The sequence below is a fragment of the Pinus tabuliformis genome, chromosome 2_1 (assembly GCF_031772625.1).
Source record: "Pinus tabuliformis cultivar Carrire ecotype Pingquan chromosome 2_1, CPIR1, whole genome shotgun sequence".
In the NCBI taxonomy this organism is placed as follows: Eukaryota; Viridiplantae; Streptophyta; class Pinopsida; order Pinales; family Pinaceae; genus Pinus; species Pinus tabuliformis.
In genome coordinates this window covers 423,407,153-423,434,834 of record NC_142299.1, presented here as the reverse complement: position 1 = coordinate 423,434,834, position 27,682 = coordinate 423,407,153, and positions in this window count along the sequence as shown.

Here is a 27,682-nt window from a genome sequence, read left to right as displayed (position 1 = left end):
ACTAACTGCAAATAGTCATGGTGACAAATTTTAGTGTAACAGTCCTTGCCTATTGATCTTCTCCTCCTTTTATAGTCTTAGGCCTTGCTTAATACCATGGTCCAAAACCATAACAAACCAATACCATGGACCCAATACTTGGGATCAACACGTCTGACGAGATACTATGGTCCAAAACCATAGGTTCAAATACCAAGGACTAACTACCACGGACCAAAAGTAAGTTCTCCAACATATACGTGCTTTTCCTTGCATGAAAGTGCATGTATAGGCATACGCGCCTTTGTAATGTCTAATCTGGGTATATAGGCGGCTTGGTCACGATTAACCTGCGTATATATATTTTCTCTTCATTCTTGTAGTCTGATCATCAAATCCTTGCTGCTGACTTGCTGTACTATCATCTGTCATTTGTGTGATTTGCCATCAAGGACAACACTTGTCTCATAATGCCAACAATCTCCCCCTTTGGACTTGATGGCAAAGCTAACTTGTCACACTTAGAACTATCATCTGGTTCCTTTGAACTGTCCTGCATCCCATGCATTCAGTGACATCTAATATCTCTTCTGAAGATTCATCTAGTTATAAATAAGTGAGATGTTCTTCTATGAGTGGGTTGCCATCAAGTACAACACATGCATCATAATGCCAACAATCTCCCCCATTGGACTTGATGGCAACAACACCAAATCACTCCCCCCATTTGACATCAAGGGCAAAGGGTGGACCAAGATATTCTCTTTCCTTGATAAACATTCCACTGTCCATAATCCCCTTAAGTACCTGCTGAAATCTCTAAATGTGCTCCCCCTTTGTATATGCCAAGGTGTACCAATCTGTCCATGCTCCCTCTGAGTACATGCTGAAAGATCTGCTCTTGCTGAAGTGTGTCATTCTTGCTCCCACTGTCTGTAAGCAAGGTCTGCAAACAGATGTTCTACAAGAAAGAACATGACTCTATACATCATAAGTGACCTTCCTAGCACCAAAGACTCATACATACATCCATCTCCCAACCAAGTGGGGATACATCAGAAATTTACATATGACAACCAAGTACATTACATCATTCATCCCAGGCATAGTGGGGAAACCAACATAGGCTGCTACATGACCTTGATATGACTCAAATATTTCATCATCCTTCTTATGCATAAATGGGTTACAAATTACATCATGTGACCAGAAGAGATTTCATCAAATGACTACAATAGATAGAGACACACTATTACATCATGAGTCTTGATATGACCTTTGCATGATACCAAACATCTAGATAAGACCATGATAGTCATCATACACAATGTATGATATGCTCTATAAGCATCTGTCAACAACATCTAGACCATCAATCATGTTCTCCCTCTGTACCTGTTCCATCAGGCCCATATCAAACTCTTCTCATTCTAAGTTTGGCCCGCTGATTTCCTTCAAATTAACATATACACGTCTGTATCCACAGAAACAAGCGTATAGATGCGGATACTCCTTATTAAAATCGCATACAACCATTTCCAGATCAGCAACCTGTAAATGTCATGTAACAAGGTATGTTTGCATATAGATGTCAACTCATCCTTTTGAACATCATCATAAATTATTCACATTATATCATCTCATCATCATCAAGATCTGCATGATATTATATACCATCCATGTAACATTACACGGGAATATCCCTTATCTGGAAATCATCAATCAACATATGTGAGTATCAACCTATCATCATATAGATAAGAACTCATCATCATCATATCTCCAACAATGCAACTCCATGTATCCAGCACTATATATCTAGAGCTCAAGATCATTTGTCAAGACTTCTTGATATCATCAACGGCAACAATCCTCATCCACGTGAGCACTAAGAACTATAGGAATCATGCATCATAATTGTATTATATGATCTTTATGCATATGACGACAGCAGCATATGAGTGGTTCATCACCAAGTACTTTGTACTTCTCCTTATCCTTATGAAGAGCATCATATAAGCACCATCTAAGAATCAATCCAAAAATATGATCTGAACATATGATATTTTATCATGGACAACTCATAACCACATCATAGCAAGATATATCATTTAGCCATATAAGCATCATCACCAAGGACTATTAACCATAATTCCAACAATGCATTATTAAAGGCATATGCTCCGCCTCAACGTGTGCCATCTGTTCACTGTTAGATCTGGTCATGCATATATCAGCAATAAGCATCAAGACATCATCATCATCAAGTTAGGATCAAAACACTTCTAAACATCTTCAGCAGACTGTAACTATTAACCAATAGAGAAAATAATGAACCAAATCATATCAGACCCTTTTTCTGAGCCTGTCCCCACTGCTTTTCCTTAGACTGACATATACGCGACTGTGCAGTGTCTAACTCACGTATATAGGCGACTTACCTTTATGAAACTTGCGTATGAGATTTAGGACACTGAAGTTTTACACTTTCAGTTCCCCTTGAGTCTGTTATGTCTGTGTTGTGTTGTGTCTGAGTATATTGTGTTGTGCCACATCTTTCTGACTATACTTCCTTCTTCTTCCATATCTTCAAGCGTGATGATGTTTTCTCCTTTTGGTATGGTCCCTGTACTTTGTTCCTGCATTCCTTTGCTCTATGTCCAAGCTTGTTACATGCATAGCATCTTACATGTTTCATATACCTTCTGTAGGAATCAACAACTTTGTGACCAAACATATTGCAAGAAAAACAATATCCTTGAATGTACCGGGAATGTGATGATCTTTCTGTGTGATAATCTTGAACCATTCTTCTTCTACATCTAGCTGCAACATGTCCAAGATTATGACATACATAACATTCAACATTATGCATTGGAGGAGTAAAAGATTTCCTTTGAAGAATTTCTTTCCTTGGCTGTTGATGGGGTTTTCTTCTCCTCTCTTCGTTGTGTATTTCAAATTTCTCATTAGAGTTTCTTGGCTCTCCTTGTGAGCTAGATTCACTTTCAGTGGATTCATAAAAACCAAGATCAGTTTTGATAGCAGGAGACCTTTAACTACTAAGAATATCATCCAAGATCTTAGTACTATCTTGAAATCGTAAGAGCTTATCCTTTTCTTCTAATTTGTCATTTATAATATTTACCTCAACCTGAAGATGCTCTTCCTTTTCATGCTAGTGCTTCTTCATGTCCTCTTCAGCTTGCCTTCCTTCTTCCAACTGATGCCTTAATTCAAGAACTTCGTTTTCTTTTTTTTGGAGTAGATCTTTATTCTGCTTCTTTGATTCTTCAAGATATTCCTTTAGTAAGTGGATCATAGCTTCAAGCCTTTCATAATAACTGGATCTATCTCTGAGCTTCTTGATGATTGAGCTCCTTTCATTGACTTCATTTCTTAATGATGTCACTTCATCCTGCAACTTTTGACATTGATCTTCCTTGTTCTTGAATAACTTCCTTACCTTGTTTCCTTCCTCTAGTTGAGCTTTTAGTTTGGTAGCTTCTTCTTTGAAAGCACATTCCCTTTTCTTCAATAGATCTTGTTGATCTTTAATTTTGTCTGTAAGCCTTTTAAATTCTGCCTCTATTTGATATCTTTCTTGCTCACCCATAAGTGCAAATTCAGTTGTTTCGCTATCACATTCATCATCTTTAAGAGGATAAATAGATGTATCACCAGAGGATAACAAATTCATACCTGATAGATCTTGTTCATCTTCATTCTGAAGTGATTCTGAATCTGATGTGCTCCTTCCACATATTCCCCAATCAATACACCCACTGTCATAGTTCTTCTGAGATGCCTTCTTCTTCTTAGGTGCTTTCTTCTTAAGCTTCTTTCCCATAGTTCCACAGATCTCCTTCAAGAGATCAAGCTTCTACCAAAGGACCTGCTCTGATACCAATTGTTGGAAATAATACATGGAGGGGGGGGGGGGGGGGGGGGGGTGAATCATTATTATCAAATCAATAAAACTTTTTCATTTCCATACTTAGATACATATACGCTACTTCAATTAAGGGAACGCGTGTGTATACGCAACTTTGTCTAATGCAACTAGCATATATCCAGAATACTTATGATTCAGTTAATCCATTAAAGGTTGATCTTTAGTTAGTGCATCAGAACTTCATTAACCATATGTACTGTAAGCAAGTGCAGTAAAATAGAACAGATCATCACATACAAGAAGCACACATGAACACCATGATATAAGGTGGAAACCCAATGTGGATGAAAACCACCTGCTACAAGTCGTCTCTATCTTCTTTTAATAAGAAACTTCATTTTACAATAGTTCTGTACTGGTGCAGTCTTATACTTGTACACAGGCTTCTACCTGCGGAGGGCTACAACCCTCTCTCATTTTCCAGACTCTCCTGGATGGGAGCTACAACCCCCTTAGCTCTTGTACTAGCTGATCCATTTACTAGTACGTAGGTGCCTGCGTACTAAAAGCTCCAATCTTCACTTGCTCTCTAGCTACTACTGGAAGGGAGCTAGTACCCCCTTTGCTCTTGTACTAGCTGATGTACTAGTACGTAGGCGCCAACCTACAATCTCCGTTCACCAACCAGGGACCACTTTTCATACATTTTCAGACTGGATAATCCTGAAGCACAACACTATAATATGAAGGCCATGTTTCATCAAATTTTCATACTGGACCCATAAATATCATTGAAGCACAAAACAGTCACTACTAGCATCATCAATTTCTGAATCACTTAAACACTGAAACCTTGTCAACAACATAGTCACAAGAACATAGAGCAGAACACTAAACCCTGCAACAATATTCAGAACCAACTATATCATCAAAATCATGCATCAGACTGCATACACTACTTGGAAGTGCTGAGTCAGCGTGTATACGCAACTTCACCAAGGTGAACCAACGTATATGTCATCAATTGCTTACTTATAACTTGATGCACTTCCTGTCTTTAGACATATCCAGATTATTACATATACAAGGATAATATGTATGTTATCACACAGATCTATTCCATCAGATCACATAAATATGAGTCATTATTATCCTGATCCAATATTAGTTCTCATCCATCAATACTGAAGCTAAACACAATCAACCAAACAGGATATGCAGAATACTGACACCATTAAACTGTTATCAGAACTCATCAACAACCAGAACCTCCTGTAACTTAAAACATCATAGCTCAAATGGTATACGCTACTACGATGAACCAAACCCGCGTACATACGGTCTTACACCAAAGCGAACCCGCGTACAGATCTATAAATATTCAATCTTGACTTGCAGCGATTGCAAACTTAAGTTATACCCAGTTCGGATCATTACATGCGTCAGTATAAAAATCTAGAATAAACATAATCAATCATATAGAGATAGTTCATTTCAAACCATTTGATCCCGATTTATCCTTAGATATTGTTCTCCATCAACCGGTGAGATCCCTCCTTAGCTCAGATCAAGCAATGCATCATCAACCCATAACCTGCATACTGGATCTCATCATTCATCAAATATTCAAGAATTTTTTGATTGCCCTTGCCTATTGATCTTCTTCTCCTTTTATAGTCTTAGGCCTTGCTTAATACCATGGTCGAAAACCATAACAAACCAATACCATGGACCCAATACTTCGGATCAACACGTCTAACAAGATACTATGGTCCAAAACAATAGGTTCAAATACCAAGGACTAACTACCACGGACCAAAAGTAAGTTCTCCAACATATACGCACTTTTCCTTGCATGAAAGTGTGTGTATACGCATACACGCCTTTGTAATGTCTAACCCGCATATATAGGTGGCTTGGTCACGAATAACCTGCGTATATATATTTTCTCTTCATTCTTGTAGTCTGATCATCAAATCCTTGCTGCTGACTTGTTGTACTATCATCTGTCATTTGTGTGATTTGCCATCAAGGACAACACTTGTCTCATAATGCCAACAATTTCCCCCTTTGGACTTGATGGCAAAGCTAACTTGTCACACTTAGAACTATCATCTGGTTCCTTTGAACTGTCCTGCATCCCATGCATTCAGTCACATCTGATATCTCTTCTGAAGATTCTTCTAGTTATAAATAAGTGAGATGTTCTTCTATGAGTAGGTTGCCATCAAGTACAACACATGCATCATAATTCCAACAATCTCCCCCTTTGGACTTTATGGCAACAACACCAAATCACTCTCCCCCTTTGACATCAAGGGCAAAGGGCGAACCAAGATATTCTCTTTCCTTGATAAACATTCCGTTGTCCATACTCCCCCTGACTACCTGCTGAAATCTTTGAATGTGCTCCCCCTTTGTATATGCCAAGGTGTACCAATCTGTCCATGCTCCCTCTGAGTACATGCTGAAAGCTCTGCTGTTGCTGAAGTGTGCCATTCTTGCTCCCCCTGTCTGTAAGCAAGGTCTGCAAACAGATGTTCTACAGGAAAGAACATGACTCTATACATCATAAGTGACCTTCCTAGCACCAAAGACACATACATACATCCATCTCCCAACCAAGTGGGGATACATTTGAAATTTACATATGACAACCAAGTACATTACATCATTCATCCCAGGCATAGTGGGGAAACCAGCATAGGCCGTTACATGACTTTGACATGACTCAAATATTTCATCATCTTTCTTATGCATAAAGGGGTTACAAGTTACATCATGTGACCAGAAGAGATTTCATCAAATGACTACAATGGATAGAGACACACTATTACATCATGAGTCTTGATATGACCTTTGCATGAGACCAAACATCTAGATAAGACCATGATAGTCATCATACATAATGTATGATTTGCTCTATAAGCATCTGTCAACAACATCTAGACCATCAATCATGTTCTCCCTCTATACCTGTTCCATCAGGCCCATATCAGACTCTTCTCATTCTGAGTTTGGCCCACTGATTTCCTTCAAATTAACATATACGCATCTGTATCCATAGAAACAAGTGTATATACGCAGATACTCCTTATTAAACTTGCATACAACCATTTCCAGATCGGCAACCTGTAAATGTCCTGTAACAAGGTATGTCTGCATATAGATGTCAACTCATCCTTTTGAACATCATCATAAATTATTCACATTATATCATCCCATCATCATCAAGATCTGCATCATATTATATACCATCCATGTAACATTACAAGGGAATATCCCGTATCTGACAATCATCAATCAACATATGTGAGTATCAACCTATCATCATATAGGTAAGAACTCATCATCATTATATCTCCAAAAATGCAACTCCATGTATCCAACACTATGTATCTAGAGCTCAAGATCATTTGTCAAGACTTATTGATATCATCAACAGCAACAATCCTCATCCACATGAGTGCTAAGAACTATAGGAATCCTGCATCATAATTGTATTATATGATCTTTATGCATATGACGACAGCAACATATGAGTGGTTCATCACCAAGTACTTTTTAGTTCTCATTATCCTTATGAAGAGCATCATATATGCACCATCTAAGAATCAATCCACAAATATGATCTGAGCATATGAGATTTTATCATGGACAACTCATAACCACATCATAGCAAGATATATCATTTAGCCATATAAGCATCATCACCAAGGACTATTAACCATAATGCCAACAATGCATTATTAAAGGCATATGCTCCCCCTCAACCTGTGCCATCTGTTCACTATTTGATCTGATCATGCATATATCAGCAATAAGCATCAAGACATCATCATCATCAAATTAGGATCAAAACACTTCTAAACATGTTCAGCAGACTGTAACTATTAAACAATAGAGCAAATAATGGACTAAAACATATCAGACCCTTTTTCTGAGCCTGTCCCCACTGCTTTTCCTCAGACTGACATATACGCGGCTGTGCAGTGTCTAACTCATGTATATACGCAACTTCCCTTTATGAAACTTGCGTATGAGATTTAGGACACTGAAGTTTTACAATTTCAGTTCCCCTTGAATCTGTTAGGTATGTGTTGTGCTGTGTCTGATTATATTGTGTTGTGCCACATCTTTTTGACTGTACTTCCTTCTTCTTCCATATCTTCAAGCGTGGTGATGTTTTCTCCTTTTGGTATGGTCCCTATACTTTGTTCCTGAATTCCCTTGCTCTATGTCCAAGCTTGTTACATGTATAGCATCTTACATGTTTCATATACCTTCTATAGCAATCAACAGCTTTGTGACCAAACATATTGCAAGAAAAACAATATCCCTAAAAGTACTTGGAATGCGATGATCTTTTTGTGTGAAAATCTTGAACCATTGTTCTTCTACATATACCTGCAACATGTCCAAGATTATGACATACATAACATTCAACATTATGCATTGGAGGAGTAAAAGATTTCCTTTGAATAATTTCTCTCCTTGGCTATTGATGGGGTTTTCTTCTCATCTTTTCGTTGTGTATTTCAGATTTCTCATTAGGGTTTCTTGCGTCTCCTTGTGAGCTAGATTCACTTTCAATGGATTGATAAAAACCAAGACCAGTTTTGATAACAGGAGACCTTTGACTACTAAGAATATCATCTAAGATCTTAGTACTATCTTGAAATCGTAAGAGCTTATCCTTTTCTTCTAATTTGTCATTTATAATATTTACCTCAACCTGAAGATGCTCTTCCTTTTCAAGATAGTGCTTCTTCATGTCCTCTTCAGCTTGCCTTCCTTCTTCCAACTGATGCCTTAATTCAAGAACTTCGTTTTCTTGTTTTTGGAGTAGATCTTTATTCTTCTTCTTTGATTCTTCAAGATCTTCCTTTAGTAAGTGGATCATAGCTTCAAGCCTTTCATAATAACTAGATCTATCTCTGAGTTTCTTGATGATTGAGCTCCTTTCATTGACTTCATTTCTTAATGATGTCACTTCATCCTGCAACTTTGACATTGATCTTCCTTGTTCTTGAATAACTTCCTTACCTTGTTTCCTTCCTCTAGTTGAGCTTTTAGTTTGGTAGCTTCTTCTTTGAAAGCACATTCCCTTTTCTTCAATAGATCTTGTTGATCTTTAATTTTGTCTGTAAGCCTTTTAAATTTTGCCTCTATTTGATATCTTTCTTGCTCACCCATAAGTGAAAATTCAATTGTTTCGCTATCACATTCATCATCTTTAAGAGGATAAATAGATGTATCACCAGGGGATAACAAATTCCTACTTGATAGATCTTGTTCATCTTCATTCTGAAGTGATTCTAAATCTGATGTGCTCCCTCCACATATTCCCCAATCAATACACCCACTGTCATAGTTCTTCTGAGATGTCTTCTTCTTCTTAGGTGCTCTCTTCTTAAGTTTCTTTCCCATAGTTCCACGGATCTCCTTCAAGCGATCAAGCTTCTACCAAAGGACCTACTCTGATACCAATTGTTGGAAATAATACTGGGGGGAGGGGTGAATTAGTATTATCAAATCAATAAAACTTTTTCACTTCCATACTTAGATACATATACGCTACTTCAATTAAGGGAAGTCGCGTGTATACGCAACTGTGTCTAATGAAACTAGCGTATATCCATAATACTTATGATTTAGTTAATCCATTAAAGGTTGATCTTTAGTTAGTGCATCAGAACTTCATTAACCATATGTACAGTAAGCAGGTGTAGTAAACAGAACAGATCATCACACACAAGAAGCACACATGAACACCATGATATAAGGTGGAAACCTAATGTGGGTGAAAACCACCTGCTACAAGTCGTCTGTATCTTCTTTTAATAAGAAACTTCATTTTACAATAGTTCTGTACTGGTGCAGTCTTATACCAGTACGCAGGCTTCTACCTGCAGAGGGCTACAACCCTCTCCCTTTTTCCAGACTCTCCTGGATGGGAGCTACAACCCCCTTAGCTCTTGTACTAGCTGATCCATTTACTAGTACGTAGGTGCCTGCCTACTGAAAGCTCCAATCTTCACTTGTTCTCTAGCTGCTACTGGAAGGCAGCTACTACCCCCTTTCCTCTTGTACTAGCTGATGTACTAGTACGTAGGCGCCGGCCTACAATCTACGTTCACCCTCCAGGGACCACTTTTCATACATTTTCAGACTGGATAATCCTGAAACACAACATTATAATCTGAAGGCCACGTTTCATCAAATTTTCATACTGGACCCATAAATATCATTGAAGCACAAAACAGTCACTACTAGCATCATCAATTTCTGAATCACTTAAACACTGAAACCTTGTCAACAACGCAGTCACCAGAACATAGAGCAGAACACTAAACCATGCAACAATATTCAGAACCAACTGTATCATCAAAATCATTCATCAGAGTGCATACACTAATTGGAAGTGCTGAGCTAGCGTGTATACGCAACTTCACCAAGGTGAACCAGCGTATATGTCATCAATTGCTTACTTATAACTTGATGCACTTCCTATCTTTAGAAATATCTAGATTATTACATATACAAGGACAATATGTGTGTTATCACCCAGATCTACTCCATCAGATCACATAAATATGAGTCATTATAATCCTGATCCAATATTAGTTCTCATCCATCAATACTGAAGCTAAACACAATCAACCAAACAGGATATGCAGAATACTGACACCATTAAACTGTCATCAGAACTCATCAACAACCAAAACCTCCTGTAACTTCAAACATCATAGCTCAAATGGTATACGCTACTACAATGAACCAAACCCGCATACATACGCTCTTACACCAAAGCCAACCCACGTACAGATCTATAAATATTCAATCTTGACTTGCAGTGATTACAAAGTTAAGTTATACCTAGTTCAGATCATTACATGCGTAAGTATACAGATCTAGAGTAAACATAATCAGTAATATAGAGATAGTTCATTTCAAACCATTTGATCTCGATCTATCCTTATATCTTGTTCTCCATCAATCGGTGAGATCCCTCCTTAGCTCAGATCAAGCAATGCATCATCAACCCATAACCTGCATACTGGATCTCATCATTCATCAGATATTCAAGACTTTTTCGATTGCCCTTGCCTATTGATATTCTTCTCCTTTTATAGTCTTAGGCCTTGCTTAATACCATGTTCCAAAACCATAACAAACCAATACCATGGACCCAATACTTGGGATCAACATGTCTGACGAGATACTATGGTCCAAAACCATAGGTTCAAATACCAAGGACTAACTACCACGGACCAAAAGTAAGTTCTCCAACATATAAGCACTTTCCCTTGCATGAAAGTGCGTGTATACGCATACGTGCCTTTGTAACGTCTAACCCGCGTATATATGCGGCTTGGTCACGATTAACCTGAATATATATATATTTTCTCTTCATTCTTGTAGTCTGATCATCAAATCCTTGCTGCTGACTTGTTGTACTATCATCTGTCATTTGTGTGATTTTCCATCAAGGACAACACTTGTCTCACAATGCCAAGAATCTCCCCCTTTGGACTTGATGGCAAAGCTAACTTGTCACACTTAGAATTATCATCTGGTTTCTTTGAACTGTCCTGCATCCCATGCATTCAGTCACATCTGATATCTCTTCTGAAGATTCTTCTAGTTATAAATAAGTGAGATGTTCTTCTATGAGTGGGTTGCCATCAAGTACAACACATGCATCATAATGCCAACAATCTCCCCCTTTGGACTTGATGGCAACAACCCCAAATCACTCTCCCCCTTTGACATCAAGGGCAAAGGGCAGACCAAGATATTCCCTTTCCTTGATAAACATTCCACTGTCCATACTCCCCCTGAGTACCTGCTGAAATCTCTGAATGTGCTCCCCCTTTGTATATGCCAAGGTGTACCAATCTGTCCATGCTCCCTCTGAGTACATGCTTAAAGCTCTGCTCTTGCTGAACTGTGCCATTCTTGCTTCCCCTGTCTGTAAGCAAGGTCTGCAAACAGATGTTCTACAAGAAAGAACATGACTCTATACATCATAAGTGACCTTCCTAGCACCAAAGACACATACATACATCCATCTCCCAACCAAGTGGGGATACATCAGAAATTTACATATGACAACCAAGTACATTACATCATTCATCCCAGGCATAGTGGGGAAACCAACCTAGGCCGTTACATGACTTTGATATGACTCAAATATTTCATCATCCTTCTTATGCATAAAGGGGTTACAGGTTACATCATGTGACCAGAAGAGATTTCATCAAATGACTACAATGGATAGAGACACACTATTACATCATGAGTCTTGATATGACCTTTGCATGAGACCAAACATCTAGATAAGACCATGATAGTCATCATACATAATGTATGATTTGCTCTATAAGCATCTGTCAACAACATCTAGACCATCAATCATGTTCTCCCTCTATACCTGTTCCATCAGGCCCATATCAGACTCTTCTCATTCTGAGTTTGGCCCACTGATTTCCTTCAAATTAACATATACGCGTCTGTATCCATAGAAACAAGCGTATATACACAGATACTCCTTATTAAACTTGTATACAACCATTTCCAGATCGGAAACCTGTAAATGTCCTGTAACAAGGTATGTCTGCATATAGATGTCAACTCATCCTTTTGAACATCATCATAAATTATTCACATTATATCATCCCATCATCATCAAGATCTGCATGATATTATATACCATCCATGTAACATTACAAGGGAATATCCCTTATCTGACAATCACCAATCAACATATGTGAGTATCAACCTATCATCATATAGGTAAGAACTCATCATCATTATATCTCCAACAATGCAACTCCATGTATCCAGCACTATGTATCTAGAGCTCAAGATCATTTGTCAAGACTTATTGATATCATCAACAGCAACAATCCTCATCCAGATGAGTGCTAAGAACTATAGGAATCCTGCATCATAATTGTATTATATGATCTTTATGCATATGACGACAGCAACATATGAGTGGTTCATCACCATGTACTTTTTAGTTCTCATTATCCTTATGAAGAGCATCATATATGCACCATCTAAGAATCAATCCACAAATATGATCTGAACATATGAGATTTTATCATGGACAACTCATACATACATCCATCTCCCAACCAAGTGGGGATACATCAGAAATTTACATATGACAACCAAGTACATTACATCATTCATTCTGGGCATAGTGGGGATACCAACATAGGCCGTTACATGACCTTGATATGACTCAAATATTTCATCATCCTTCTTATGCATAAAGGGGTTACAAATTACATCATGTGACCAGAAGAGATTTCATCAAATGACTACAATAGATAGAGACACACTATTACATCATGAGTCTTGATATGACCTTTGCATGAGACCAAACATCTAGATAAGACCATGATAGTCATCATATAAAATGTATGATTTGCTCTATAAGCATCTGTCAACAACATCTAGACCATCAATCATGTTCTCCCTCTCTACTTGTTCCATCAGGCCCATATCAGACTCTTCTCATTCTGAGTTTGGCCCACTGATTTCCTTCAAATTAACATATACGCGTCTGTATCCACAGAAACAAGCAAATATACGTGGATACTCCTTATTAAACTCGCATACAACCATTTCCAAATCAGCAACCTGTAAATGTCCTGTAACAAGGTATGTCTGCATATAGATGTCAACTCATCCTTTTGAACATCATCATAAATTATTCACATTATATCATCTCATCATCATCAAGATCTGCATGATATTATATACCATCCATGTAACATTACACGAGAATATCCCTTATCTAACAATCATCAATCAACATATGTGAGTATCAACCTATCATCATATAGGTAAGAACTCATCATCATCATATCTCCAACAATGCAACTCCATGTATCCAGCACTATGTATCTAGAGCTCAAGATCATTTGTCAAGACTTCTTGATATCATCAATAGCAACAATCCTCATCCACATGAGCGCTAAGAACTATAGGAATCCTGCATCATAATTGTATTATATGATCTTTATGCATATGACGACAGCAACATATGAGTGGTTCATCACCAAGTACTTTGTACTTCTCCTTATCCTTATGAAGAGCATCATATATGCACCATCTAAGAATCAATCCACAAATATGGTCTGAACATATGAGATTTATCATGGACAACTCATAAACACATCATAGCAAGATATATCATTTAGCCATATAAGCATCATCACCAAGGACTATTAACCATAATGCCAACAATGCATTATTAAAGGCATATGCTCCCCCTCAACCTGTGCCATCTGTTTACTGTTAGAACTGATCATGCATATATCAGCAATAAGCATCAAGACATCATCATCATCAAGTTAGGATCTAAAAACTTCTAAACATTTTCAGTAGACTGTAACTATTAACCAATAGAGCAAATAATGGACTGAATCATATTGGACCCTTTTTCTTAGCCTGTCCCCACTACTTTTCCTCAGACTGACATATACGCAACTGTGCAGTGTCTAACTCACATATATACACGATTTCCATTTATGAAACTTGCGTATGAGATTTAGGACACTGAAGTTTTACACTTTCAGTTCCCCCTAAGTCTGTTATGTCTGTGCTGTGTTGTGTCTGAGTATATTGTGTTGTGCCACATCTTTCTAACTGTAATTTCTTCTTCTTCCATATCTTCAAGAGTGATGATGTTTTCTCCTTTTGGTATGGTCCCTTTACTTTGTTCCTGCATTCCTTTGCTCTATGTCCAATCTTGATACATGCATAGCATCTTACATGTTTCATATACCTTCTGTAGCAATCAACAGCTTTGTGACCAAACATATTGCAAGAAAAACAATATCCCTGAAAGTACCTGGAATGTGATGATCTTTCTGTGTGATAATCTTGAACCATTCTTCTTCTACATCTAGCTGCAACATGTCCAAGATTATGACATACATAACATTCAACATTATGAATTGGAGGAGTAAAAGATTTCCTTTGAATAATTTCTTTCCTTGGCTGTTGATGGGGTTTTCTTCTCATCTCTTCGCTGTGTATTTCAGATTTCTCATTAGAGTTTCTTGCGTCTCCTTGTGAGCTAGATTCACTTTCAGTGGATTCATAAAAACCAAGACCAGTTTTGATAACAGGAGACCTTTGACTACTAAGAATATCATCCAAGATCTTAGTACTATCTTGAAATCGTAAGAGCCTATCCTTTTCTTCTAATTTTTCATTTAGAATATTTACCTCAACCTGAAGATGCTCTTCCTTTTCATGATAGTGCTTCTTCATGTCTTCTTCAGCTTGCCTTCCTTCTTCCAACTGATGCCTTAATTCAAGAACTTCGTTTTCTTGTTTTTGGAGTAGACCTTTATTTTGCTTCTTTAATTCTTCAAGATCTTCGTTTAGTAAGAGGATCATAGATTCAAGCCTTTCATAATAATTGGATCTATCTCCGAGTTTCTTGATGATTGAGCTCCTTTCATGGACCTCATTTCTGAATGATGTCACTTCATCCTGCAACTTTTGACATTGATCTTCCTTGTTCTTGAATAACTTCCTTACCTTGTTTCCTTCCTGTAGTTGAGCTTTTAGTTTGGTAGCTTCTTCTTTGAAAGCGCATTCCCTTTTGTTCAATAGATCTTGTTGATATTTAATTTTGTCTGTAATCCTTTTAAATTATGCCTCTATTTGATATCTTTCTGGCTCACCCATAAGTGAAAATTCAGTTGTTTCGCTATCACATTCATCATCTTTAAGAGGATAAATAGATGTATCACCAGAGAATAACAAATTCATACCTTATAGATCTTCTTCATCTTTATTCTGAAGTGATTCTGAATCTGATGTGCTCCTTCCACATTTTCCCCAATCAATACACCCACTGTCATAGTTCTTCTGAGATGTCTTCTTCTTCTGAGGTGCTTTCTTCTTAAGTTTCTTTCCCATAGTTCCACGGATCTCCTTCAAGCGATCAAGCTTCTACCAAAGGACCTGCTCTGATAGAATTTGTTGGAAATAATACTGAGAGGGGGCGGTGAATCAGTATTATCAAATCAATAAAACTTTTTCATTTCCATACTTAGATACATATATTCTACTTCAATTAAGGGAACCTGCGTGTATACACAACTGTGTCTAATCCAACTAGCGTATATCCATAATACTTATGATTCAATTAATCCATTAAAGGTTTATCTTTAGTTAGTGCATCAGAACTTCATTAACCATATGTACAGTAAGCAGGTGCAGTAAAACAGAACAAATCATCACACACAAGAAGCACACATGAACACCATGATATAAGGTGGAAACCCAATGTGGGTGAAAACCACCTGCTGCAAGTCGTCTCTATCTTCTTTTAATAAGAAACTTCATTTTAAAATAGTTATGTACTGGTGTAGTCTTATACTAGTACGCAGGCTTCTACCTGCAGAGGGCTACAACCCTCTCTCGTTTTCCAGGGATGGGAGCTACAACTCCCTTAGCTTTTGTACTAGCTAATCCATTTACTAGTACGTAGGTGCCTGCCTACTGAAAGTTCCAATCTTCACCATTTCTCTAGCTGCTATTGGAAGGGAGCTACTACCCCCTTTGCTCTGGTACTAGCTTATGTACTAGTACGTAGGCGCTGGCCTACAATCTCCCTTCACCCTCCAAGGACCACTTCTCATACATTTTCAGACTGGATACTCCTGAAGCACAACACTATAATCTGAAGGCCATGTTTCATCAAATTTTCATACTGGACCCATAAATATCATTGAAGCACAAAACAGTCGCTACTAGCATCATCAATTTCTGAATCACTTAAACACTGAAACCCTGTGAACAACACAGTCATGAGAACACAGAGCAGAGTACTGAACCCTGCAACAATATTCAGAACCAAATGTATCATCAAAATCATGCATCAGAGTGCATACGCAACTTGGAAGTGCTAAACTAGCGTGTATACGCAACTTCACCAAGGTGAACCAGCGTATATGTCATCAATTGCTTACTTATAACTTGATGCACTTCCTGTCTTCAGACATATCCAGATTATTACATATACAAGGATAATATGTTTGTTATCACCCAGATCTAGTCCATCAGATCACATAAATATGAGTCATTATGATCCTGATCCAATATCAGTTCTCATCCATCAATACTAAAGCTAAACACAATCAACCAAATAGGATATGTAGAATACTAACACCGTTAAACTGTCATCAGAACTCATCAACAACCAGAACCTCCTGTAACTTCAAACATCATAGCTCAAATGGTATACGCTACTACAATGAACCAAACCGGCGTACATACGCTCTTACACCAAAGCCAACCCGCATACAGATCTATAAATATTCAATCATGACTTGCAACGATTGCAAACTTAAGTTATACCTAGTTTAGATCATTACATGTGTCAGTATACAGATCTAGAATAAACATAATCAATCATATAGAGATAGTTCATTTCAAACCATTTGATCCCGATCTATCCTTAAATCTTGTTCTCCATCAACCGGTGAGATACCTCCTTAGCTCAGATCAAGCAATGCATCATCAACCCATAACCTGCATACTGGATCTCATCATTCATCAGATATTCAAGACATTTTCGATTTCCCTTGCCTAATGATCTTCTTATCCTTTTATAGTCTTAGGCCTTGCTTAATACCATGGTCCAAAACCATAAAAAACCAATACCATGGACCCAATACTTGGGATCAACACGTCTGACGAGATATTGTGGTCCAAAACCATAGGTTCAAATACCAAGGACTAACTACCACGGACCAAAAGTAAGTTCTCCAACATATACACGCTTTTCCTTGCATGAAAGCGCGTTTATACGCATACGCGCCTTTGTAACGTCTAACCCGCGTATATACGTGGCTTGGTCATGATTAACCTGCGTATATATATTTTCTCTTCATTCTTGTAGTCTGATCATCAAACCCTTGCTGCTGACTTGCTGTACTATGATTTGTCAGCTGTGTGATTTGCCATCAAGGACAACACTTGTCTCATAAAGCCAACATCAAGCACGTGGCTTATCTGGGTGGTCCAATCTGGTTGAATCAAATATAAAGGATCCTCTATTATTATGAAGATCGCTACTTTGACCTCCTGCAATGCCTCATCAATAAATTCAAATCAATCTTCAAAGCTAAACATCATCAAGAATCCCTATCGTAAAACATCTGAATCTTCAGTGCCATGGCAGAGCTCTATTTCCAAGTACCAGTTCATCAGTATTACATCCAAGGTATGACAAAACAGATGCACCCACTCAGGTTGAGGCTCCATTCCATAGACTTCAGTCCATTTGGTCAGGTGATTGCATGGATCATTTCTCCCAAAGTATTTCTCTGTTAATTGCACTTTCGAATGACGAAAGCGTATCCTCATCATCTTTCTGTATTCACACCAATCATCAAAACTGTCTTTGTGCGTACCCCACCATCTTGTGAGTGTAGCGTGCAGTTCGAAATCCAAGGCCTAGAAACGATCCTTCTCTGGCACTTCCCTTTCAAATGCATCCAAAAATTTATCAATGCTAGTCAAACCATCATAATAGGGTAGACTTCTTACCTTTGATGATACACAGCTCAATGATTTAGTCATCATATTACAACGCAACATAGACAATTCATGAAATTGATTATGTTAATGCTTCAGTTCCTCATCTGAATCTGAAGTGCAGGAACTTTCACGATCCCATGCAATACGTCCATCTGTTGTTGGATTCACCCAATCTTGATCTCGCGTGGTTATCTTATAAATCTGGTCCAAGTCATTATCACTTTCATAATCGCAGACTAGTTCAATATAGCACGGTCCTTTTGTGGTGTCCATGGGTACTACTATGCGGAGCGATTTCTTCTGAAATGTCATCTTCCACTTCTTCAAATTGATCACCCCATTCATGTTAGTGGTCCAATCGATCCCACGGAGTGTGGGGTAGGGACCGTTGTCATCCACAATTTCTATCACTTCAAAATCAGCCAACGTGCTCGTGCCTTCAATATCTACTGTTACTCCCTGCAATCTTCCCACGAGGATGACCTTCTGTTGATTTTCCATTCTTAACTGAATCAGAGACCACTGTAGCATGGGTCCCCCCATTCTCTCCCACATCTTTTTAGGAAAAACATTCACGTCTGACCCTAGATCCAAAATAGCTTGATCCATTTCATACTCTCCTATCTGTTCAGTGAGCCTCATCTCACGCCCTGTTCTTGTCTTATGATTACCAATCTTCCTGACTATGTGTTGTCCATCAGGAGCATTTTCTTTTCCGGCACACTTATTTATCAGCTCGTGTAATCCCTCCACAACCTTGCTATTGTGCAGCAACTTCATACAAGTCTCCATGAAAGTCGTAAGCATGGAAGGGTCCATTTCTTCAACTAGCTTACCTTGACTTCCTTAGGTAGAGGCCTCGGCAAAGCTTTTCTTCACTTCCATAAATGTTTCCCTTGCGTGCTCTAGATCAAACTCGACCTCCTTTTCTGGAGCCTAACAGATCCATGCACTTTCTTCAGGCTACTTTCCCTTATCCTCCCTAATCGTCATCTCACTTTGCAGCACTATATTCACATTGGGATCCTAATCAAGAGTCTCAACCCTCATCATCTGCAGGTTCTGAGTCAGTTGCAGAGGTTGCACCCGATTTTCATGTATCTTAGCTAGCAACACAGGGAAATCTTCAGTCACGTCGTTAAACTGGGTACAATATCAGCATGACAGACGCATCGGGTTTGTATATTCTCGTGCGTAGTATCTTGGTCCTCCACAGTTGTAACAAACCACTTGTCCTCTACCTCTACCAGGTACTCATCCACCTTAGCTTCATCCTTGCCCTTGATATCCTTCTCGCGCTCCTCCTCTGCCCTGATCCGAAGGCCGAGTTTTTGCCTGTACTCTATATGCGGGCGTTTTATTCATCATTAACTCGTAGCTATGACAATTATGCTCACCATGACCCACTGATTGACATAAGTTGTAGAAGAGTTGTTGTGGTGTCTGTACAAATTTCTGCAACAAATGGTAATTGTCAGTTAGATGCTTTCTAGCTACTTGACAAATAACTCACCATAGCATGGGCCCTGTACTTTTCCCTACTTGAGCTTCTAGCCTTAGAGGCATCAACCCTCCTGCTACAACGTAACTTGTGAATATTGGACAGTGATATTTGTCATGCCCCTGACTTTTTCATTTTAGGCACCAAACTTCTTCGCGCACCTCTAGCCGAACTACTCTATCATTCTTCATACTGAAATTCTAGGCAAAGGTTCTGCAACTTCACGTGAATCTTCTGAACCCCCAAATTAGCATCTGGCATTGATATCTCGTGCAATATCATTGCAATAACTGGGGCTTCCACCCGAGTCCCAATATTTTGTTGTGATAATGCACCCCTTAGATGAGGCAGGAGAGAAGCCACAAATCATTTGCGGTGTTACCCATTCGTAAGATTCATGTTAGCTTCACAGATTGTGCACTTTAGTATTTGATCTAGGTCCCAAGGTGTTTCACTAGGCTTCATCATGATCTCTTTGAATTGCACAATAGATTGTGCTTCATACTTGGGCCTACTGAATTCCTTATTCAATGCAGTCTGAATATCTGCTAATGAGGCCATCAGGTTATCAGTGCAGTACTTAATATACTATGTTAGTCTGTGTTCCGGAAAACAAGTAACCAGCATTTCTTTCTTCATCCAATCATCTGGAATACCCTAAGCTTCCCATATATCCTTCGCGACGAACCAAAACTGGTCCGGATCCTCATTTCCCAAGCCCTTGAACACAGGAAACTTCACCAAGTTTGTCATACTGAATGGTGGCGAAGGTTGCGGTGGTGTAGGCGAAGGTGTATGCAGTGGAGGTGAAGCTGGAGGTAGTGTGGGTGGATGGGGTATTTGTGGGAACCCTTATCTTATCAACTAGACAATGCTCTATGGAGAAGCATATTCTTCTTCCTCGTCATCACTCATAGGAGGTCCAATCAGCGGGTTATATTCAGGGCCTATTTTCCCTCTGTCCCTGAAGATCTTCCACTTTGCGTAGATCCAAACATCAAGGTAACTACATAACACAATTCTCACACAAGAGTATCTCAATCCAATTATTTAAAGACCTTAAATACTTACCTCAGGGTGCCTTGAAAAAGCGTCGCTCTGCTTCGCTATAACTGACCAAATTATCAACCGCGCACTCTGTCACAAATCCTCCTATGATATGATTGAGCCAATGATCGACAGAATGTGTGATATTATCTTCAAAGGCTTCCAATCTCTGCACTAACTCTGGGGTCCAGACTATCGGACTGTCAAGCCTCCACCTTCCTTGGTCGTCTGCCAATTTTGCGATCCACTCATATCATTCAACAGGGAAGGAACAAAAGAAGATTTTGGGTATATTTGTGTACAAATATATGTCCAACCATTGTTCTTTCATCAATCACAAATTCTTGTTCTCTTGTTTCACGAATTCATTGACATTTCTATCCAACCAACCTTCTTAGTTGGATTCCAGTGATGCGAAATCACACATCTATTTTATGTAGATCCCAGTCCCGGCAACAAAACCATTTGTTGGCTTGATGGGCCCTGACCCAGGTTCAATGTTAATTAGCCAAGAAAATATCTATAGTACTATCCCTTTCAGCATCAATTCGTAGAGCGCGAACTGAAGTCTCACCTGAAGCAGTATGGGGGGATGCAGGAACCAATTTTCTGCACCCAGAGATGGTAGTGATGTCATTTATACCCTAAACCTTCCTTTGTGAAGGGCTAATATTGTCCTTCACATACCCTAAATAGGTGATTCAGACACTTGTGTGCCTCTGTAATTGCTCTTTCTTCTATATTCACCTAGATTAGCTTAATTATTGGATAAATTTAACATGCATTAAGATAATCCTTGCGTAAACATATATTTTTACTTGCATTCATATAACAAAGTAAAACATACAAATACGCGCATCAATATGGAATTAAAACATAAACCCAAAATTCATCACAACATAATCGTATGCATTTATAACAGAAGTAGAATATATCATACACATATAATTCTAGAATAATTCTCTTTATTGATGATTCAAATCTTCTTTATAGACTCTAGCTGCCCTACGCACGCAGCTGCAGCGGTCCGCATACTCATCTGTAGACTTCTACCCTAGGCCTCTACGCACACAGTTACAGAGCCTCTTTCCTACACTAAGACTCCTCGCTCTTAGCTCTCATAGACCCATTACGTCCATCTATGGCTCAAAATTACTTATAACTATTATGATTGACGCTATGTGATTCATTTCACTAGTTTCAATCCCACTTCTTCACCCCTGTGAGCATCACCCGATGCAATGAGTGCTAAGTGGACTATTCAAAAATCACGAGAAATTAGTCATTTACGATTACCTCTCATGGAAATGGTCATAGATGAATGACTTACTTAATGTAGTTGAATCCCAAAATGATATCTAATAAAATGCTCTACGAAAACCCCCAATAATTAATTCAAAAGAGTGAAGGGAACTCTACTTGAATGGTTCATGAGGCACAATACTTGCTAAGGTTTTGCAAATGGGGTATCAAGCTATGTGGGCTTGATTGTGGGGAAAACTCCACAGTGAAGCATGCTTTAGCCAGAGGCGATCTGGGATGGGTGACCTTCCGGGAAGTCCTGGTTACTAGGTGCAAGCCTTGAAAGTGATGATTAACGCTATGTGATTCATTTCACTAGTTTCAATCCCACTTCTTCACCCCTGTGAGCATCACCCGATGCAATGAGTGCTAAGTGGACTATTCAAAAATCATGATAAATTAGTCATTTACAACTACCTCTCATGGAAATGGTCATAGATGAATGACTTACTTAACGTAGTTGAATCCCAAAATGATATCTAATAAAATGCACTGCGAAAACCCCTAATACTTAATTCAAAAGAGTGAAGGGAACTCTACTTGAATGGTTCATGAGGTACAATACCTGCCAAGGTTTTGCAAATGGGGTAGCAAGCTAAGTGGACTTGATTGAAAACTCCACAGTTAAGCGCGCTTGAGCTAGAGGCGATCTGGGATGGGTGACCTCTCGGGAAGTCCTGGTTACTGGGTGCAAGCCGAGGAAGTGATGATTAACGCTATGTGATTCATTTCACTAGTTTCAAGCCCAATTCTTCACCCCTATGAGCATTGCCCGATGCAATGAGTGCTAAGTGGGCTATTCAAAAATCATGAGAAAGTAGTCATTTACGACTACCTCTCATGGAAATGGTCATAGATGAATGACTTACTTAACGTAGTTGAATCCAAAAATGATATCTAATAAAATGCACTGTGAAAACCCCCAATACTTAATTCAAAAGGGTGAAGGGAACTCTACTTGAATGGTTCATGAGGTACAATACTTGCTAAGGTTTTGCAAATGGGGTAGCAAGCTAACTGGACTTGATTGAGAACTCCACAGTTAAGCTTGCTTGAGCCAGAGGCGATCTGGGATGGGTGACCTCCTAGGAAGTCTTGGTTACCAGGTGCAAGCCCTGGAAGTGATGATTAACACTATGTGATTCATTTCACTAGTTTCAATCCCACTTCTTCACCCCTATGAGCATCACCCGATGCAATGAGTGCTAAGTGGACTATTCAAAAATGATGAGAAATTAGTCATTTACAACTACTTCTCATGGAAATGGTTATAGATGAATGACTTACTTAACATAGTTGAATCCCAAAATGATATCTAATAAAATGCACTTCGAAAACCGCCAATACTTAATTACTTATAACTACTTTAGACTCTTCTAAGACTTCTCCTTTTTATACAATCTAACTACTTTAGACTCTTCTAAGACTTCTCCTTTTTATACAATCCCATGGTCCATGGACCATGGGTAGATCTCCTAAAGCTGACATGACTTACATAAAATAAGGGAAGAAACCCTTTATGACACTTTACATCTTCAAACTCCACAACCACAAAATGCATAAACTTTACACTTCTTATACAAAAAATTGGGCCTTCTGCCCCAAAACTTGGGCTTTTAACTCCAAAATTGACTCCAAGGGACCCGTTCCCAACACGACATCTACATATATGTCACTTATAATATCACAAAACATGCTCCATTTAACTCAGTGATCATAGCCATTTATTTGAGCAAACAAGAACTAATAATCCATAATAAAATGTCCGCAACCATTAGATTTTAAAATCACCAAACACCATAGTTTGAGAATTGAAATTCCGAACGCATTGAATATAACAATGAGCAACTCATGCCACACATAATTTTTAAACTCAAAAAGAATATAGTGAGCATGTAAATTAAGATACACCACAAAACATGGAGTGTTTACCCTGCAAACCTAAATGAGAAAACCAGCTTTAGATGGTTTCTCAGATATTACTGACCATATATTAATCTTATTACCTTAATCTTGCTAATATAATCTATTGTTTGGTAAAATTAAACTTGTTTCTTTTTGGATCGGACCTTCATTGTTAGTTAGAAGACAAAGGCTCCAAATCTTGAATCTAAAAGTATACAAGTACTCACTTGATCAGTTAAATTACCTTAATATTGTTGACATAATTGATTTCCTAAACAAATTCAATTGGTTGCTTTTTTGGTGCAGGTTTTCCCTCTAGTGGGAACGTAATTTCATAGCCTTTATGAAGAATGGTATAGAAGCCTAAAATAAGATTGTGGTGTCCTTTAAACAATTTATTCATCGTTGCAATAGCACTCGCTGTATTGATCCTTAAAGGAAATGAAAGTCGGTCAAAAATGAAAGCACCTCTTAAATAAATAATGAATAACTAAATCTGCTCATTACTAATGTCATATAAAATATCAATTGCGAACCTTTATGTGTTTAAACATTTCATTACTTCAAGAAACTCATTGTGGTGAAGTAAAATTATAAGTGCGGACTCAACCAAATTCCTCTAGCCCGATAATGGGTCTATCCACAACAAATACATTCTATGGAAGATTTCCTTAGGTTAGAACCAATTAAGAGGGCCTACCTCTTAGTCTGCTTACCCTGTTTGATGATGTCCTTGCTTGCTCACTCCAACTATCTCTCGCTTCCTTCTTCAAGCACTTGAAACAAGTAAACAACAACAGACAAAAAATGTGATAATAGACAAATTGTAATTCAACCTACTTAACAAGTCAAGAAACATTAAGCCATGAATATGTAAGATGACAAATCATGTAGGAAATCAATTGATAGTTGCATATATTAATATCAAAGAGAGATTACAACCATTTGTCTTGAAATTGCAGTCCTCCTCTGACAAGACCAGGTTCCCACACACTTCTGCTAGCATTCCATGATGGCCTTAATCAAAAATAGTTTTAAGGCCCTTCCCTTTAGGCTTCACTCCAAACCAGATCACACTTCTCCCTCACACAACTAGATAGCTATAGCTAGTAATACCTTGATGTCTACTCCAAACCAAAATAGCATTAGCACACCAATATCAACATTTCAACACTAACACTAGCATGTGCTTGGGAAAAATGGAGGTTTATATAGGATGAATGGATGGGAGATGGATCCTCTTCTCATGGGAGAAGGGCTTATCCCTTGAGGTAGTTCCATCATTATAGGGGAAAGGAGCCCAAATTGACATCCTCGACCCCATCTGGCCAAACCATTTACCAAACTTCTGTTACGAAGCTTCTAGAGCTGGAAGCTTCAGTTCCTAATTAAGAAAACTTTCCATAACAGTACCGGCGTGATTGGAACACAGCTCAGTCACTCCGGTCAGTGCGAGGGATAGTGCTAATCTCTGTACATCAGCGTGGGGAGGACAAAGGTCATTAGCGTCGATCTTATAAACTGGGGAAAACAGAAGTTTCAAGGGAAATGGTGCAAAATGGAATTGATCTACTCATGAAGAGGGACACAATGGGAGTTTCTTCATGAAGGCAAAGCGTGCAGGGTTCACTATAGAGGTCCTCCAGGATCAAGGAATGGGGAGTACAGGGATAGTGACAAAACGTGGGTAACAGATGCCCCCTAAAGTGTGAAGGCCGAGCTAGAGTGAGGGATGAAATGCTTTATGAATCAGTGCAGGGAACCGGTCTGCCATTGGAAAACCTGCAAGCAAGTAAAGATACATATACATTAACTAAGATCTCTTTCAAATGATACATGAGTCGTGGAATGGGCGTAGCCATCCAGAGAATGGTCATGTAAATGGATCTAGGTATGGGCACCACCATCCATCAAAGAGGATCATAACGAAATGAAGGTATGGTCATAGCCATCTAATAACGAGAAGGATCACATATGATAATTCATGGTCTGGTCGCAGCCAGCCATCTGAAAGAGACATGCATATCATCTTAACCATGTCATGCCACTTCGCAACTTGGACTGTTGTGATCTGAGTCCACGGTCTTCCGCTCTAATACGACCCAATCAAAGTACAAATTCTAACATGTGAATAGATGTGTTGACGTCAAACATGCTAGAAAGTCGCTTGATTAGCAATCAATGATGTAAACTGTTAAAAAGTGTGACAGAAACCACCAATAATTACAATGGTCCTCAAGGTACTATCAACATAATCCACAGAATGTGAATAAAGGAACTGAAGTCGAACATCCGTGAAATCACTCGATTGAAAGCCAATGATGTGAACTTATTGTCGAGTGCGAAGAACATGCCATTCGAGCATGCAAGCTCTAAGGTACTGGAAAGGAGTCTCTTGGTCAACTTCCCAGATAATGAGTTGAAGTCGACGGAAAGCGATTGTGTCGAAGGAGGGCCATAATGAATCCCACATCATCGACGTGAGACGAGAGAATGAAAAATGAATTTGGATGATACAGAGAATGAGAGGTAAATGTAACTGTAGAAGGACAAACATTGAACATATCGGTGACACAACTGGAAGTTTGGCAGCTTTTTGGATCCATGGGATCAGTGGTCATGATGATGTGGTAGAGATCAAATGGAAGGAAAAAATGAATGGTCCAAACCCAGGAAGTTCAAAAATACAAAGGAGGATGTCCCAACCTGACACGAAGCAAAGAGTGTCATGTTCAAAAGTGAGTTGCCGACACAACTGATAGATTTCCAAATTTTCCCCACCATTTCTGGCAGGTACCCAAATTATTTTTTAATTGCAAGCTTGAAGGGGATAGCATATGATTGCACTATAATTTCATCCTTCAGACGAATCTGACCTAGTAAGTTTAATGAGCCCTAGGAAGGAGAAGTTCATGTTTGTCATGGTGACAAATCCGATGTGGTTGAATAGTTTAACGAGTCTGACAAAGGTGTAACTCGGTATCTTTTTCATGCTTAGAGAGTTTGAGAAAGACACATAAAATAAAAATCCACATGGTCCCTTTTCATACGTTTGTGCCTCTTGAGCCCGAAAAGGTAGAAAACAATACTTGAGAGAACCACTTGACCATTTCAGTCAAAGAGTACCTTTTTCGTAAATAGTGCCTCCCAGCCTAAAAAAGGAGTAAACTTATACTGGGCACATGAAGTTTCACATGTGTTAACGAGATTGAAATGACAAAGGCTAAACTATATTTTTGCTTTTAAAGGGTCAGAGAAAAGCTGAAAGTAGACCCCCATTTTATTTTCTTTTACGAGTCAAAAGGGAAAAACACTCGGCAATATTTTCATATGAGTTCAACGAGTTGAGAAAAGAGTTGAAACATGACTCATCATCATCGTCGAACATCCATCACCTATCACTGCACAAGTAAGGTAAAGTGTATTATCGAGTTCTTGAGGCAACATAGGTCGAAATATTTATAAAAACC